Source organism: Periplaneta americana, chromosome 9 (assembly GCF_040183065.1).
Source record: "Periplaneta americana isolate PAMFEO1 chromosome 9, P.americana_PAMFEO1_priV1, whole genome shotgun sequence".
Classification (NCBI taxonomy): Eukaryota; Metazoa; Arthropoda; class Insecta; order Blattodea; family Blattidae; genus Periplaneta; species Periplaneta americana.
In genome coordinates this window covers 143653227-143666497 of record NC_091125.1, presented here as the reverse complement: position 1 = coordinate 143666497, position 13271 = coordinate 143653227, and the positions used below count along the sequence as shown (strand labels likewise).

The 13271-nt window shown below is 36.8% G+C and overlaps 1 protein-coding gene across 1 annotated transcript in view; it reads right to left on the bottom strand.

Annotated features, from left to right (window-relative positions):
• dor (vacuolar protein sorting-associated protein 18 dor) overlaps positions 1-11842 on the bottom strand; it is a 291090-nt gene extending 279248 nt beyond the window's left edge. Inside the window, exon 1 of the mRNA XM_069836074.1 lies at positions 11742-11842. The gene's annotated coding sequence lies outside the window, so the exon portion shown is untranslated. The remainder of the gene's footprint in view (positions 1-11741) is intronic.
• Between the last annotated feature and the right edge of the window lie 1429 nt (positions 11843-13271).

Genomic DNA, 13271 nt, shown 5'->3' with positions numbered 1-13271 from the left:
TAAATACATAACCTGTAATATTTCTCCCAACGAGTGATTACTACTGTTCGCGCAACTTATCTGGGAAGCTAAAAGAGCGGGACGCGGGGTGTAGCGGGGTTGCTTGTAGCGGTAGCGGGGCTAGAGAGGGAAGGATGTTCTACGAGGCGGGTAAAATACATTTGCTTGCTTAGTGTGATCTGTACTTACAGTAATTTTGCGTTCTGTGAAGACATATTTATGCAATGGCAGGTAGTAATACGAGATGCAACAAGATTATACGCGCCTCCTATACTCGAGATTGCCGGTTCGATCCCGGCCGAGGTCGATGGCATTTAAGTGTGTGTGTAAATGCGACAAGCTCATGTCATAGATTTACTGACATGTAAAAGGACTCCTCCGGGACAAAATTCCGGCACACCGGCGACGCTGATATAAACTCTGCAGTCGCGAGCGTCGTTAAATAAACCATAATTTAATTTTAATATAGCGTACACAGTAAGGAGAGGGAGATAATAAGGTCAGTGGTTATTTGCTGCGATCAAGAGGCAAAAGAGAAATGTCTTACTTACTTACGACTTTTAAGAAACCCGGAGGTTCATTGCCGCCCTCACATAAGCCCGCCATCCGTCCCTATTATGTGCAAGATTAATCCAATCTCTATCATCATATCCCACCTCCCTCAAATCCATTTTAATATTATCCTCCCATCTACGTATCGGCCTCCCCAAAGGTCTTTTTCCCTCCGGTCTCCCAACTAACACTCTATATGCATTTCTGGAATCGCCCATACGTGCTACATGCCCTGCCCACCTCAAACGTCTGGATTTAATTTTCCTAATTATGTCAGGTGAAGAATAAAATGCGTCCAGTTCTGCGTTGTGTAGCTTTCTCTACTCTCCTGTAACTTCACCCCTGTTAGCCTCAAATATTTTCCGAAGCACCTTATTCTCAAACGCCCTTAACCTCTGTTTCTCTATCAAAGTGAGAGTCCAAGTTGCACAACCGTACAGAACAACCGATACTGTTTTATAAATTCTAACTTTCAGGTTTTTTGAGAGCTGACTGGATGACAAATTCTTCTCAACCGAATAATAACACGCATTTCCCCTATTTATTCTGCTTTTAATTTCCTCTGAGTGTCATTTACATTTGTTACTGTTGCTGTACTATGTTCTAGTCACGAGACGTAATCATATACTTTGTCTTTTCGGGATTTATTTGGAAACGTATCTCTTTACTTGCTTCAAGTGTTTTCCCTAATAATTTATGCACGACACCAGCAGTGATGACTATGATGATGACGATGATGATAATGAAGAAGGGAAGAGGAGGAGGAAGAAGAAGAAGAAGAAGAATATTGATAATGACTGTATGTGAAAGTGAAATTTTTGGAAACCCAAAAACACAGACCTGTGCTTCTAGTTAAAGACTTCATGCGTCGCTTACCATCAGTAGCTGACGGTCAGACACGAATATTGTAATAATTGGAGTTGTGATCATACTGTATAGCACACAGAAGAAGAAAAATGTAATTTATTTATGTTTGTTATTTTATGAAATCATATACTTTCACCTACCATATCCAATGGAATGCACTGAAATTAAATACCGAATTATGTTTTTGTAACTGTACGTACAACTGCTGCAGCGATGGTCAGGAGCCAGCAGATAGCCACGGGGCAGCGAGAGAGCACTAGGGGACCCAGGTGTCTAGATAAGTTGGGCGGACAATATATTCAGAAAAATACTCTGCATGAAGGCAGTGTATAGATGATCATAGCGAGGTGTGATCTGTGATAGCGAAAACTCTTCAAGTGTGTAACGGGCCTTATCTACGGCACTGGAGACGAAATAAGAGAGAAGAGATTAAAGACAAGAAACAACCAAAGAAAGATGAATAGGTGGGGAAGGAAAAGTGGAACAGAAGAAAATGAGGAATGGCAATAGAGAGTTGCCTTTACTCTCCAATAATACATTATGGATGTGAATTAGTGGAAAATTCTGCAGAGTTTTCAAGCAACAAATACACGTCATTATTTATTCACTTGACAGTTCATTCGCCTCAATGTATAGGTGAAAGGGTTTAAGTCAGTGTAGACGTCTTGAGGGTTCCTAGAAGGTCTTATTTGTTTAAAAACTCTGACCATACCTGTTTTCGAGAATTCCATTACCAATACATCGCCCCAAGACAAACAGGTTTGCATGCGAAATCTGGACGACAAAAAACGCTCAACACTCCCTACCGCAATCCTACGTCGGAGTTCAATCGTAGAAGACAACGCGAGGATTTCAGCAGTGGCGTAGCATGAAATTTTGAGCAGGGGAAGCTAACTCAAGTTGTCTTTCATGCAATACGAGAAAACGTATTATAAAAATACAGTCTTAAAATAAATAGTAGTCAATTTCAAGTCAGCAGTCGAAGATTAGTTGGAACATCGTAAGTAACACCAATAAGGCATGACCTCAAATGATACGTAGTAAAATATGATTTCACGGTTTACACATATCTCTTAACAAATAGACACGTATACGTATAACATTAGCTCACTCCCTGTCATACTTAGAGAAATCACAATATTAGTATCATTATGTAAGTATGCGTCTGTCTTTTGGTTGTGTCCTTCATTGACAGCAAGGGAGTCGGTCATTTGTTTTTTAAATCACACTTTTGTTCGTAAGTCGGTCTTGATAATACAATTATCCTAAAAAAAATTCAAGTAAATTAGTGTCAGGAACTGTTATTTCGCTCATTATTTATTATAACAGCCAAATGCACACTAACACTTCAACTGAACACAACCGACGAAAAGGGATAACTCGGAAACTACTTATTTTAAATGTTAAAGCTAGCTTCTTTGCGAGCCTTGCGACTAGGGTAGCTTAGTTAGAAAGGGATGGAAAATTTGCGGGGTGGATTACACAGAAGAAACCGGTCTGCTTGGAAGCTGGTGCGTGCAGGCTTCTTGTTTACTGCTGCATCACAAATCATCCTGAGCTGCCGCATCGCAATATTTAACGCGTGAATATAAATTCTATTAAAATTAATAAATAATTTTCTCCATAAACTGCAGGTTTACATTGACGCTACGCCACTGGATTTCAGTGTGCAAGATCACTGACTAGGAAACAATTCCCCATACATTATATCCGTTAAGCTTAATAGCTATTGCCACGATACGGTTTAAATGTAGTTCACTTTGGTGTAATGGCTTTTGTAATGAAATAACAAAAATAAGTAGGCCTACCAATATTCATTTATACGGAAACAGAAAAAGTGTTTTAATTCACGGACCTTTGCAATATTCCAACAAAGCTAGGCCTACATAATACACGAAATGAAGGGATGAGAATGATACAGTCCTAAGCACAAAGCTAGAGATCTTGAAAGTGGCTGTTCAAAACTACATACACATACGGTAGATAGCGCCAGTCCTTAAAATTGAGACAAAACGAAGATCACGCTCTGCTATTCAAATATTCAAAGCTGCAAACGGGTAGTGAATAAGAAGCAGTTCTGGCACTTCATATTGGGGCGTTTGAATTCCTGCTATAAGAAAGATAATATATTTTTTATCAGTTATCTTTTTAATAAATGTAATTTACTATTAAATAAAAAAACAAGTTCCTTGTGCAGCAAATGCTGCAAACTAAGTTCATAGACGTTCAAATACAATTTTCTTCAGATTTTTTTTTTCAATGAAGAATACCAGACATTTTGAAAGTTATTTCCTTCCGTAATAATGAAACATACTCCCTCGGAATAGTTTTTTTATGCCAATACGTTTTCTTGAACCTATTCACCTTCAGTTTTTGAGTTTCAACGCGAAAACGCAAGTAACAATGTCAGAACGATCAATGGGTTTTTCATGTGGGAGTAAAGCAATAGCTATTTGAGGTCACTGTGGAATGTAGGTGTTAAAAATGTCAGGTTTGCTATGCTTCCGAACAATAGACATAGCATCTTGGTATAGCTGCTGCATGTAGAGTTTGAAATGTGAAGGGTAAAATCATTTTATCAGCAGTAATCTCACTAGAGGTTTTGATTTATCTAGAGAAAATCAAAACTCGAGTGGGATTTAATTGACTGTTACACGATTAGAAGACAGTATATACAAATTAGAAGTAACGAAGTACTCCAATACAATAAAATATTAATTGACTTACGAAAATACAAAACTGTCTTCAAATTTGTACCATCTCAACATTATAAATATTACGCTAGAAGATGGCAGTAGTGTGTTATGAATAGCTGTTTTCTTATCAGTTGTGCCAACTATGAAATCTTCATTGAACTCTGTGGACGGTTACTGGTCAAGAAGGCTTTGTTGATTTAGTTTCATTTTTATTAAAACAGTTGCATTCCACTTCAATTATCCCAATCCCAGTAATCAACGTCACTTGACAGATGATTTTCAACAAATCTTAGTATTAAACAATCTACGTGACTATTCATAATATCATATAGCAGAAGCTATAACATAACCTAAATAATATAAACGAGTGTTAGAAAAGTTTTAATTAGGGGTGATGAAATAAGCAAGAACATTTTAATTAACGATGATGAAATAAAAAATAAACATGAATAATTTTCAACGAAACAATTACTGAAAGTAGGTACAATTTTCAAATTTGAATATTTTAGTGGTTGGTGGTTCAGTTGATGTTATATTGGACGTGTGCGTAAAAGAAATGAACTCGGTGACGTACATGGTGTATCCTCAACTTATTCAGGATTTCCGAATGGTGCTCTTCATTTATTTGTGAATAGGGTTTCAGAGAAGATGCATAGCTATGACCGGTGATATTTATTAATTCTTGTTCTTGAATGCCAATGTGAGTCATATTTGAAAGTGCTGTGCATCGACTGGAGTGGTTTGTAATTTTCTGTTTTTTGACGTCCAGACCAGTGCAGTTTGAAATGTTGGCAAACAGAGAAACAAATGCTAGAGTAGTGATAAAAATAAAAAAATGCTAGGGACGCGATAAAATTAAACAAATGCTAGGGACGCGATAAAATTGTGCGATAAGCAGCCATGATTGGTTGAAAGACATCCTTTCGTACCGTTTTATTGGTCGTAGTAATAGTGTAATAGTCCTCCTAAGAGATCTTGCTGAAATGATCGGGAGACTACACAATTTTCTAGGCCTCTTATTTTATCAGTAAGTAATACCTTTTGGTCTTTCCTTAGGAACTGTAATTTTTGCGCTCTCTCGAGCCAATATTGAAGAGAATGACTCATATAAATATCTACACCACACCGCCATTAAGTATATGAAAAGACCCAACCCCACTTGATTAACAACTATGAAAACATTTGATTTTTAATAACAAGATTATCTTACGTATATATAATTATATATAGCCGCCACTCAGTAAATTATAGAAATGAAGATCTAATTTAAGATATCCTCTACATATACATATATAACCCCAAAACGTTTCACTTTCATATAATCAATGTAGCATTAATATGTATAATTAATGAAAAATAGTCACATTGTGACATTAACTATATTAATATTTCATTTCTAATGGTAATAATATCATCAAACCACCTCAAGTTTTGTATATTTTAATATCCAATACACAGCTGTACTCAGAACATTACACACCGCAGAATCAGACCTGTAAATTATTTTTAGTAAGTTTTGAAGTTTTTAATAACCAATTGAATTTGAGCTCTAAAAATATCAGCAATCTTGCCTTCGTGTAATAACCTATTGTTTATTGTAGTGAGAGTTTTGTTTTATACTGAAATGCAATTAGTTCTCAAAACTGACAAAAGATGGATTTTGGAAAAATAGGAAAATAATGTAGGAAAATTGACATTTCTGTGTCTATGTTGCTGTAGGTGTGGTTGTCGTTTGTGATGTGTTCTCCATATTTATTTTACAACAATTTTCATAGGACGCATTCTTTATTCTGAGGCAATGAAAGTAGGTTTGAAAAAATATAACCACTTTTTTATTACTTGTCAGTTTTAGGCGCAAAAAATAAGAATTTTTCCGAATTCTGTATGGCTATAAAGGCGGTTATGTTACCATTTGACCACAGCTTCCCTATCACCATTATCATTTAATCGTTAATGAACCAGCTTGGGTAAATGAAAAGATATATTAAACAAAGAATCACGCATTGCCGATTGCCATTGCTTAGACTGACTTCCTTATCCACCCATTCGAGCATTGCGTCATATGCTGCTTCAACTTCCTTTATTAGTTGTGCATTATTTAAGGAGGCGTGGTTGTATTTCTTATTTCCCGCTCATGTGTCATCCGAAATTACTAGTCTCTACATAACCATATTTCTGTACGTCATTCGGTGGAAAGATTCGTGCTGTAATTTTATCAGGGAGCCTAGATGAGGCCAAGACGCAGCCAGATATGGAAGGGAATGTCTCGTATTTGGAGGCACGGAAGCTGTATGCAATTCAGTGTGCAATGTATAATTCATTGTGTGTGAGAATATGAATGGATGACCTCCATTGCATCTCACTCTACTCCTCGCTCACTCAATTAGCGTGAATATTACTTTACTGTCTGGTGTACAGTCCTATAAAAAGTTACACGAAGAAGAGATCTGGAGCCTACACAAGTGACTACGTAGTAGATAACTACAGCCTGGATGTTTGGCAAAATGCCTTTTTTACTGGGTGGAAGTAAATCATTATTTGCATAGATATAAATGTGATTTTGAGTAAATCAAAGTGATAGGATCAATTTTTATCTTTTTGGTCCTACAGAATAAGGCCTATATCTGTTATGGTAACAACGAATAATAGAGACGAAAAATTCGTTCCCCCGCCAAAAATTAATCTTTACGTAGATCAGCCGTGGCGAGAACGTGACTCGCGAAACATTGTGGCTCGCAGTGATAGCTGTGCATTTCGCTTGCTTCTAACCTCCGCCAACCCCCTCCCTCTCACTCACTGGAGTCAAACTCCGATCCATTTGTATTTGTCTCTGACCTGCGAGTGGCATATGTCTCTCTCGGAACCATGTACGAAAGTTCCAAGTAGGATGGGAGGACGCATTTTTTTGCTGTCAATATGATGAGAATAGTAAATGTATGATTTGTTCACAAGTATTACGAGGAAAACGGTTGTATAACATAAAACGGCATTGTACTACATGTTACTGATGAAACATTAAAAGGTTAAGTGTTATTGTTGTTGTCATCACCATCATCATCATCATCATCATCATCATCATCATCATCATCATCATCATCATCATCATCATCATCATCATCATCTCTGTACGTCGACCCTTTTTCAGCAGATGTACGAATAATGCGGTTAGCTCTTCAATTTGAACTCACTGATTTACTATGTGATGTAAAATGAAAGCTAGATGTAAGAACTTGACAAATGTTGAACTTTCAAATCTTTGCCAAAAAATAAAATATCCGAAGCTTCGTTCTTTCGCTTGCTCTGATGAAGCCATGTTCGCTACAACTTACGTTTGTGAAAAATTATTTTCAACAATTAAAGTAGTAAAAACCAAATTTAGATCACGACTGACAGACAAATACCTTCGTGATCAACTACGACTGGCAGTAAGTGACATAATTCCTGATTTTGAAACTTTGTCGCAGAGACATTCTGAAGACAGTTAATTTTAGGTTGTGATATTGTTCATTTCTTTCTTCGTTACACATACTAAACATTAGTTTGTAGCCTTCTACTGTATAAAATTATATTTAAGTGCTTGACGTAAGGAAAATGAAAATCCGTTAATAAGTCAGACAGTTGCTTCACTTCCCCTTCGGGTGTCCGCCTCCCTCCATAGGTGCTATGCACGTTGCAGGTTACACAGTGGCTCGGCGCACGATTACATTTTCGCCACCGCTGACGTAGATTCTTCGCCCAACAGTGCATATTACTGTGGAATGCCGGCCACCAAGTCACTCAGCTGAGTGTGCTTCTTGTATAATGGCAGTTGCCTTAATATTTATGTCAACAATATGTCGAACTTGGAGTCAGGCCACAAAGGGAAAAACACTAGAGGAGAGGGATTCGATCCGGTGCTGTGGATTGAACTTCGGCATAGCTCAGTAGTTAGAGCACTTGATAAGTACAACCAAGGACCCGGGTTCGATCCTCGACGCCGGAACGAATTTTTCTAATTGCTAACAATTGAAATTTCTTGATTACCCCCAACACCCTTCATTAGCAAGCTCTTACCGTCGATGCCTGTCACGTGACGAGGGGCATGTTGCAGCTTTTGCATCGGAACAGGTTGGAACACATTACTAACCTGTGCCTGACTCTCGAAGGTCGTTATATTGAGCACTATATGTGAACATTTATATTTTGAATTAACGTTCGCCATGTATGGAGACTTCAAGTTTCATGTCATATTTTGGTATTTTTAGGTCATAAGTGCATGCATATTTCCAGAGTTTTTAAGCCAAAGAAGTAAACTGCAACGTAAGAAACAGCTGATAGAACTATGGCATAATTTATGAAATATAAAGTAATTTATTTATAGTATGTATGTATTTATTTACACTGCAAGTGGGCATGCACCCGGTGGCAGTGGTATACACAATATAAACAATACACAATAAAGAAATGATAAGCAATATTTACAATACACAATACAATTATACAATACACAATAGGCCTACAATTTTATACACAATACAATAAGAATACACAATCTAATTTAACACAATAATAATAAAACATAAATAAAATACCTAATTTGACATTACAACCTACATTTTTATGTACAGGCCCTACATAAGTTTCAATAGCCTTTCATTTTACTCTCATCTCACTCACTGTAGTGGCACTATGACGCATTTCACTGACACTTTAGCACACATTTCATTGACGCTATAAATTATCACTGATCGGAACTATTCACTGCACTGTAAAACCATAACTTCACTGACTCACTTCGCTTCACTGATACAACAGTTCACATAAGTCAAATAATTACACCCTTATGCATACTGTACTTATAAACAGAACTACATTTAAACTAAACATTTCTAGTCTAAGACCCACTTACACGCTATTTTTAAATAATTTACAATTCAAACCAAGGAAGTAACTCGTCAGGCTAGATAAATACATGTCACCTTAAAAAATTAAATGTTAACTGTCGCCTTAATTTTAATTTGCACTTTATACACAACTTTTTAAATTATTCTTGAATCTCCTTAAGGAAGAACAGCCCTCAAAGACCGCTGCAGGTAGGTCATTCCAATCATTTATAGTTCTATTTAAAAATGAGAATTTACCTACATCCGTTTTCTGTTTCCTACATTTGATTTTAAAATCATGATCGTTTCTACCATAGTACGTTGGCTTTTCTAACCGAGCAGTTATGTCTACCCACGCTTTCTGACCTAGATGTGCTTTAAACAATGATGTTATTCTAGTTTTCCTACGTCTGTTTTCTAAAGTTTCCCATTTAAGTTCTTTTATCGTATCGTTCCCATCTTCTCTTTTACCTTTAACAAATTTAGCTGCCCTATACTGGATTCTTTCTAAGGACTTCATCTGATATATTCTATAGGGATCGCAACATGTAGTTCCGTATTCCATTAACGGTCGCACTAACGTTAGATATGCTATTTCCCTCGATTTATATTTCCAAACATTCTTTAATTTGAAGTCTATAAAAAATAACAAAAACAAAATATATGTACTTTCTCATCTTTTTGTTGCATGTTGTACCTGAGTCAGAAATTTGCCAAAACATGGTTAGGACTGTTCGCTTCAAAAGCTTGAATCTATTTAAAGACTACTGTTCACTCATAACTTCTAAGTGTTGTGCTCTATCTCGGAAAATTCCTGGCCGCGGTTTTTCAGTTATATGAATCATCATCTCAGTATCGCTGAGAATATCTTCGAATATCTTCACATATCCGTCTGTACTACTATATAGAACTGACATCCAGCAATATCGTCGATTCCAGAACCTTAAATTGTACAGGGTGATCCGTTTGGGTATGGATAAAATAAAGACACCGTAAAACATTTACTACTGAACTTTAATTTGTTGAAACTTTGTGCATACAACACTGAAAGATGGGAGATTCCTCAGAGCTGAACATGACCCCCAATTGCGCACCCTGCACAACTCATAACGGTGATGCAATTCAGCCCATGTCCCTTGTAACATAAGAGGAATGATTTGTTGAAAAGCTTGATAATTTTTACTCTCAGATCACCAATGTTCCTGGGTATCTGTGAATAAACAATATCTTTAACAAAACCCTACACGAAGAAGTCAGGAGGGGTTAGATCTGGGGAGTTTGGGGACCAAGCCAAGAGATAGCTGCTTCTCGTACTGAGTTTCGCCTGCTACCTCCTGCATGTTTTTTTTAAACACAGAACCTGTTTCTACAAATGTTCGATACCACAACATTATGGAATCGTATTTAGGTACATTACGCATACCATACTCACGTCGAAATTCCGTTTGAACTCTTTTAACACTCTCAAATTTAGCATACCAAACAAACATTGTGCTCTGTGTTGATTTGTAGTAGCCATTTTAATCGTCTACGATTTTCATTTGTCCTTTCAGATTATGCATTGTTGACTGTCATATATGGAAACTCCCATCTTTTTAATCATAATATAACCAGCAAGAAAATTTTCCTACTATCATAATAAATTAATATTACCCATATCCAAAAAGATCAGACTGTAGTTTAAACGGCGAAGGAACGCCTATTAATTTGATTAACGATTAACTGATTGTTAAGATAGGCTATAATACGCGATTGACTGAAAAAACTTCACTTTAAACTAAAGCGAAAGTTTAAACCACTTTCGTAATACTGGCCTTAATACAGCAACGAAGAAATTATTTCCTTATCAATAGTTCGGTGTCCTTCCTGTGAGAGACGTAATCGGTAGGTACTAATCGATACGGTTGTTATGGCAACTTTATTTTTGTAGCACGTTCGTAAACACGAACTTATTCTGAGTTCCACGTTTCAGTACTGTTTTTGCGTTTCATATTAAATGTATGGGTATTTCGGATGTAGCCATTATTTCATACTGATATATGGGAAGTTAAGATGTTACTAGTAAACAGTTACTATACCCCGTTTCATGCGACTTATAGTTCATGGACTTTGCGGCTTTTTAGCTGGCCAGAATAACAAGAGTCATTCACGCTTAAGCAACGTTGCCTGGTTGTAATGTTAAGACTCAGTCGCTGTTAGTTATAGTAAGTTCAACATTACATGCGCCCAGACAAAATATTGTAGTCACGAAGAATATGAGACATATGAACTAAGTCACGTGAAAAGTATTATAGTGCAAAGAGCCTGACAATCTGCACAGAGAACTGTTACAGTGCAAATTGTTTGAGAATATTTTTTTTTAATTGTAATATCACAAGAACAATCCAAACAGTGGCGCTGTTGGATGAAATCCAATCCGAAGCAAAATTAAGAGCTAGCCGATTATGCATTAAGATCCATAGAGTATCTTCTATTGGCTGTACAAACACGCCTAAAATGACATATTTTACGTACTTTCAATTTATACTGAAAAATGTATTAATATTCTGGGGCAATTTCTCTGAAGATGAACATTCTTCGTTTAACAAAATAAATTTTTCGAATAATGGCAGATGTGCGTATCTTCTCTATGACGTCACAGCGGACTACGTAACAGTCACCAATGCAACGAAACTTTAACAAAAAATTGTACCGAAATTCTTGAAATATATTAAAGCAGGCTAAAATCTGAATACATATACATTAAAAACTTGTATTTACTTACACATTTCACTCCCAATGTGTACGTATAGGTCCAATATAGGTCCAACTCTTGTAATGCTGGCATGACAAGCGATTGAAGAGGAGGTGTGAGCGAAACGAGGCCTGATTCTGTAACAACATGTAAAATATTAATTCTGGAATAAAATTAATTACACAGATAGAAATCGCGATGAAATAAGAAATTGAGTTATTGGTGGAACAGATAGTCCTCTTTCATTATTATTCATCAACGAATGTTGAAACATGACGAGGATATCTAATACTGTCTGTTTATCAAATCTGTACTTTGATTTGAATTTATTATCTATATCTAATAATAGGCTACGCAAAGGAACATGAGCAACTTTAATAATCTCCTGGATGCGTTCAATATTCTCGGCAAATTCAACAATTTCCCAAATATCAGCTATTTTCCTTATGTCCACGAACGAAGGTCAAACTCAAAGTATAGATTTTCGGCGACTTCGAAGTAAAGTCACGATTGAAGTTTACTTTCGTCAAAGTGTCGACTGTGAATAGGAAAATGGTGACTTTGTACTTTCCAAAGTCAACTTTGATCCAAAGTCTCGTCTATGAATACGATCCTAAGTCTCTGCACATGATCCATAAGTTATATCTTAATGTTGTCTATCATCTGATATCTTCTTCTACCCCGAACCTTTCTTTCGTTCACCATTACTTGATTTCAGCTTATCTAAGGCAGCATTGGGATGACTCAAATTGGTTACATAACTGTCAGCATGGATTTCGGGGGGGCTATTCATGTGAGAGTCAATTAGTAAGGGTATGTCAGGATTTAGAAGACGGAATAGATTCCAATAGCCAAGTAGATGCAGTGATTATTGACTTTTCACGCGCATTCGATGTAGTCCCACACGATATATTGTTGGTTAAACTACAATCAACGGGGATTGACTTCAGAGTGCTCCAGTGGATCAAGGAATTTTTAACTTGTCGCACTCAGAGAGTACGGGTAGGGGAGGAATTATCGAACCCAATTGAAATTACTTCCGGGGTCCCGCAGGGGAGTGTCTTGGGGCCTCTTCTATTCTTGGCTTTTGTAAATAATCTGCCAGTTAATATCTTATCTAGGGTTCGCTTATTCGCGGATGATTGTATGTTATACAGGGAAATAAAAAGTCATGAAGATACTACTCTTCTCCAGAATGACCTCAATAGAATAAATGATTGGGCAATAGCCAACACAATGAAAATAAATTCTCTAAAGAGCAAAGCCATCAGCTTTACAAGGAAAAGAAATAAAATAGTCGCATCGTATACGTTAGGGGGTGAAACCATTCCGGAAGTTAACAAATGTAAATACCTCGGAATAACATTTAACAGCGATCTCGGCTGGGGGGAACACGTTACAGACACAGCGGGAAAAGCATGGAGAGCGTTACACTTTGTGATGAGGGTACTAAGGAAAGGTTCTGATAAATCCAAAGAGATTGCATATAAATCACTAGTACGTCCAGTAATGGAATATGGTGCTGCATGTTGGGATCCTTACAGATTAGAACATATTAAG